Genomic DNA, 6,000 nt, shown 5'->3' with positions numbered 1-6,000 from the left:
GGAATGGGGTGAAGGAAACAGGAGATGGAGCTCATGGACAAGATGAACTCTGAGAGGGCACGAGGGATGCTAGGAGAAAAATTAGGAAAAGACCGGAGTTCAGGACCAAGGGCGAGGTTTTGCTTGGGGTGGGGGGCACAAAGAAAATTGGGGAAAGCAGCAAATGCAGGCAAATGGATGCTCTTAATCTTAGTAACAAAGAAATCCATTAGCTTGTTGTTAGAGGTACACCTCACACAACTTCAGTTCAGATGGTTCCCACGCTCATAAAAAATGTCACAACTTACACAGTTCCATGGAACATAAAGAGGACTGGCTATTTTGATATTTCACCAAAAAAAAGTGGGCACTAGTATTCTAATTTGAGAGAGGCTTATTTCGAGGAGTTGGTGTGAATACCATCCAATGAGGGGATCGGCAAGATGTCATTGCCTGATGACATCACGTAATTCAAACCTACTTCATTCCAGTGAAGTCGCCCCCAGTATAAATGTAGTTGCTTTTTTGGATATTTGTTAACACCACTGATGTCAGCACAGTGCTCTTTCCCTCTTTCTCGCAGCCCACGATTTCTCAATTTAACTAGAGTTAACCTTCACCGAATGCGAAATGCTTTAATAGCCATATTTGGCAACCCTTCGCTTTGACATGTGTCTCACCAAATGATGGCATAAATTCCAAACAATTATAAGCGGCGAAACCGTCCACATAAACGCCACATTTTGAAGCATCTGTATCTCTTTAAGGCACATAGCTGGCTTGCTTGCTAGCCGATCAAAGTGCTGCTGCTGCTGAGTGTACACTGGGTGTTATATTGTTTATAGAGAAGGGGATTTCCAGAGCCAGAGGAAGTGATATTGACTTAAGGGGCTTTCCAGTCAGAACAGTCAGTCATTGCAGCGAATGGATCCGCGCTACCACCAGCGGCAGAAAAATGGGGAATTTTAACATTGTGCAATCGGCCTTTTTCTGTACAAGGCGTTCAAAATGGCAGCAATGAATCAGAGGTGCTTTTCGACTACATTTTTACCAGAAGAAGCCATTTTCCGGTTGGCTGCCCCGCGAAACTGACACGTCTAAGTCCGGGAGTGAAGGATAGCGAGAGATCGAGGGGAAGAGCTGGGAAACGCAAGGGGCCGACCGGGACTTCGCGTTCGGATGAAGAGCAGCATTTGGGGTTAGTACCGGCTCCTGGGAAAGGAGAAGGGGGGAGAGAAGAGCTGTTTTAACATTGTCGGATCCACACAGGAGGTGCCGGCTGGCAGAGGTGGACCCTTCCTCGCTCAGTTCAGATAGGCGATCGTGCTGGGAGACTCTTGGGTCCTGCAGTCTGGGGAGGCGGACTCAGTGGCTCCTTACATGAAATTCAAAAAAATACATTTGCTGAAAGCTAAGGCGCTGTGTCGGCTTCATGGAGTAAACTCTATGGTCGGGTTGTACACTCACCTTTCATCAATCGGTCCAACACTACCTCTGATATTTGAAGCCCCAACTGTGTACTGATTCTGCTCCAATAATGTACCGACTGAATGCATAATGACCTTTTAAAGAGCAGGCATACCAGTTACACAGGCGCTGCTCTACTCCATACATTACATGGTAATGGTGGTGACGCAAGTGCATGAATTTTAAACATGTGTTGACTTTATGGTGAGACTTAAGTTGCTTAACTTCGGTTACTTGAAGTAGTGGTTATACAGGGAGATTAGTAAAACATTATGTGCTGCGGATGGAGCATGTTCAGGGTATTTATTTGTTGTTGCTACGTCTGGTTCTGCTGCCACTCTGCAGGGTGAGTGTGAGCAGGCTGTTGTGAATACTGTAGTTCTTATTGCTCACTGGAGATGCACCATGTCAAAGGCCTTTTCTTCTGTCTTCAGAATCTTTGAAAGTCCTGCTCGTGAATGAGACTCTGCACAAGGCCCTTGCTTATGTTGGAGTGAGTTTGCTAATTATTAAGCCTGTGAGATTGAAATAAGCATCAGTTTTTAAGTAGAGTTAGTAGCTGGATCTTAATGGTGAATAAATGGAGGGGTCTGCTATCAAGTTCACCCAGAATCCAGTTTATTCTTAAAGCAGAACAGGTGGAATCTGCTAAGGCAGATTTGTGATGTGGAAGCTCGGGCTGTGCACACATTAGAATTTACTGCTTTTTACTTGCAAGTTTAAAAACTGTGTGAAGTGGACACTTAATGTTTGTATCCTGTGTCTACAGGTGCAGTAAGACCCTAGATGAAAAATAAAATGGCAATACTCCTAATAAGTTGCATACAAACACTTACAGTAAAAGTAACCTATACTCTAACAAGGGAAAGAGAAAATTCATAGTGATCTACCTTTCTTCCTTATTCCCCTCTCCAAATAAAGTAATGTTTTAATGTTGCTCTACATTTGTTTGCTAAATATGTTTCAGGTGGGGGGCACTGCTGCTGACTTTACCCATTGCAGTGCTGTATTTTTGCATGAACAAAATATCGCAAATGCTGGAAATCTCTGGAATCAAAAAATGAAACAGCTGGAAGCCCTCAGCAGGCTAGTCCGCTTCTGTGCGGAGAAAAAAGCAATTACAGTTTGGACAAAGGGGCTGCACCCCAAACATTGACTCCTTTGTTCTCTCCACAGATGCCGCCCATTTAAAACGGAGATGAGGAGGAATTTCTTCTCTCTAAAGGGTTATCAATCTGTGGAATTCTCTGCCCCAGAGAGCTGTAGAGGCTGGGTCATAGAATATTTTTAAGGTGGAGATAGACAGGTTTTTGAGCGATAAGGGAATAAATGGGTACGGGGAGCGGGCAGGGTATTGTGTATCTGTAAAGCATGCACTCCCATGTTCCGCCACCAGGGATTGCATCCCCTGAAGTCCCAAGGGATCCCAGCATCCCTTGGGAGCACTGTATATAAGCCTGTTCCTCACTCTGGAGTGTTTTATTAAAGACTGAGGTCACTGTTACTTTAACCACCCTGTGTGCAGTCTCATCTGTGTTAGGAACACAATAACTGGCGACGAGTATACAAATCCAACGCAAAGATGCAGCAAACTGGGCATCCTGGAGAAGTTCTCGGAGGGTGAGGACTATGTCGAACGGCTAGACCAGTACTTTGTAGCCAATGAGCTGGACGGAGAATGAAGTGCTGCAAAAAGGAGAGCGGTCCTCCTCACGGTCTGTGGGGCACTGACCTATAGCCTCATGAAGAATCTTCTAGCTCCAGTGAAACCCATAGATAAGTTGTATGAGGAGCTGTGTACACTGGATCGGGAGCATCTTAACCCGAGGGAGAGCGTGCTGATGGCGAGGTATCAGTTCTACACGTGCCAGCGATCTGAAGATCAGGAAGTAGCGAGCTACGTTGCCGAGCTAAGGCAACTTGCAGGACAATGTGAGTTTCATGGCTACCTGGAGCAGATGCTCAGACTTTTTTGTACTGGGCATTGACCATGAGACCATCCTACGAAAACTTTTGACTGCAGAGACACCGACCCTCAGTAAGGCCAATGCGATAGCACAGGCGTTTATGTCCACCAGTGATAACACCAAACAAATTTCTCAGCACACAAGTGCTAGCAATGTTCATAAATTAACTGGAACTTTGTTTGCGAGCAGAAATGTACAGTGCAGTAACCACGAGTCTACAACTGCCAGCAGACCTCAGGTGATCCAGATAACTCAGAGTCTGCAACAAAGGATGAATGCAAGACAATTCACGCCTTGTTGACGTTGGGGAGGCTCCCATTCAGCCTATTCATGCCACTTCAAAGGGTATGTTTGCAAGAGCTGTGGAACAATGGAGCACCTCCAAAGAGCTTGCAGATGAGCCGCAAACTCTACAAAACCTGCTAACCACCACGTGGCAGAGGAAGATCGGTCAATGGTGGATCAATGCAATTTCGAGCCTCAGAGAGAGGAGGCAGATGCTGAAGTACATGGGGTGCACACATGTTCAACGAAATGTCCACCTATAATGCTAAATGTAAAATTGAATGGCTTACCCGTAGCCGTGTAACTGGACACTGGTGCTAGTCAATCCATCATGAGTAAAAAGATGTTTGAGAGACTGTGGTGTAGCAAGGCACTCAGACCAGCCCTGAGCCCCATCCACACGAAACTGAGAACGTACACCAAAGAGCTCTTCACTGTCCTGGGCAGCGCCATGGTCAAGGTCACCTACGAGGGCACGGTGCACAAACTGCCACTCTGGATTGTCCCGGGCGATGGCCCCACACTGCTTGGAAGGAGCTGGCTGGGAAAAATCCACTGGAACTAGGATGACATCCGAGCGCTATCACATGTCGATGAGGCCTCATGTACCCAAGTTCTTAACAAATTTCCTTCCCTTTTTGAGCCAGGCATTGGAAACTTTTCCGGGGCGAAGGTGCTGATCCACTTGGTCCCAGAGGTACGACCCATTCACCACAAGGTGCGAGCGGTTCCTCACATGATGAGGGAGAGAGAGGAAATCGAGCTGGACAGGCTGCAACGCGAGGGCATCATCTCCCCAGTGGAATTCAGCGAGTGGGCCAGCTTGATTGTTCCAGTACTCAAAAGTGATGGCACGGTCAGGATTTGCGGCGATTATAAAGTAACTATTAATCATTTCTCGCTACAGGATCAATACCCGCTACTTAAGGCAGACGACCCATTTGTGATGCTGGCAGGAGGCAAGACGTTCACCAAGCTCGACCTGACTTCGGCCTACATGACGCAGGAGCTGGAGGAGTCTTCGAAGGGCCTCACCTGCATCAGCACGCACAAGGGACTGTTCATCTACAACAGATGCCTATTTGGAATTCGGTCGGCTGCAGCGATCTTCCAGAGAAACATGGAGAGCCTACCACGCACGGTGGTTTTTCAGGAAGACATATTGGTCATGGGTCGGGACACCGTCGAGCACCTCGGTCCTCCAACGACTGGATCGCGTAGGTCGCAACGCGTCTTCATGGCAACAGAAGTGGAGTTTTTGGGGAGAAAGATCACAGCGGATGGCATTCGGCCCACAGCCTCTGTCTTGGCGTCTATCAGGAATGCGCCCAGGCCACAGAACGTCACAGAGCTGCGGTCGTTCCTGGGACTCCAACTATTTTGGTAACTTCCTACCGGGGTTAAGCACCGTCTTAGAGCCCCTACATGTGTTATTGTGTAAAAGTGAGAACTGGGTATGGGGAAAAAAAGCAAGTAATTGCTTTTGAGAAAGCTAGAAACATTTTATGCTCCAGCAAGCTTCTTGTATTGTATAACCCATGTAAAAGACTTGTGCTAGCATGTGATGTGCCGTCGTACGGAGTTGGGTGTGTATTACAACAAGCTAACATTGCGGGGAAGTTGCAACCTGTCGCCTATGCCTCCAGGAGCTTGTCGAAGGCCAAAAGGGCCTACAGCATGATTGAGAAAGAGGCATTAGCTTGTGTGTTCGGGGTAAAGAAAATGCATCAGTACTTGTTTGGCCTCAAATTTGAGCTGGAAACTGATCACAAGCCCCTCATATCCCTGTTCGCTGAAAACAAGGGGATAAATACAATGCCTCAGCCCGCATACAAAGGTGGGCACTCGCGCTATCAGCGTATAACTATACCATCCACCACAGGCCAGGCACCGAGAACTGTGCGGATGCTCTCAGTCGGCTACCATTGCCCGCCACGGGGGAGGAAATGACACAGCCTGTAAACTTGTTGATGGTGGCACAGCCCGCAGACTTGTTGATGGTCATGGAAGTGTTTGAAAATGATAAATCACCTGTCACGGCCTGACAGATTAGGACTTGGACCAGCCAAGATCCTCTGCTGTCCCGAGTAAAAAAACTGTGTACTGCATGGGAGCTGGGCCAGCATCCCCGTTGAAATGCAAGAGCTAATCAAGCCGTTCCAGCGGCGAAAGGACGAGCTGTCCATTCCGGCAGACTGCCTGTTGTGGGGTAACTGCGTAGTGCTACCCAAAAAGGGCAGGGAGACGTTCATCTCGATCTCCGCAGCACACACCCGGGTATAGTAATGATGAAAGCGATAGC

The 6,000-nt window shown here is 47.6% G+C and overlaps 1 protein-coding gene across 2 annotated transcripts in view; it reads left to right on the top strand.

Moving 5' to 3' along the window:
* Positions 1-857: 857 nt before the first annotated feature.
* traf3 (TNF receptor-associated factor 3) overlaps positions 858-6,000 on the top strand; it is a 116,726-nt gene continuing 111,583 nt past the window's right edge. For both annotated transcript variants that reach the window (XM_070879338.1, XM_070879337.1), the window contains exon 1: positions 858-1,177. The gene's annotated coding sequence lies outside the window, so the exon portion shown is untranslated. The remainder of the gene's footprint in view (positions 1,178-6,000) is intronic.

Source organism: Pristiophorus japonicus, chromosome 4 (assembly GCF_044704955.1).
Source record: "Pristiophorus japonicus isolate sPriJap1 chromosome 4, sPriJap1.hap1, whole genome shotgun sequence".
NCBI lineage: Eukaryota > Metazoa > Chordata > Chondrichthyes > Pristiophoridae > Pristiophorus > Pristiophorus japonicus.
This window is presented reverse-complemented; position numbering and strand designations above follow the sequence as displayed.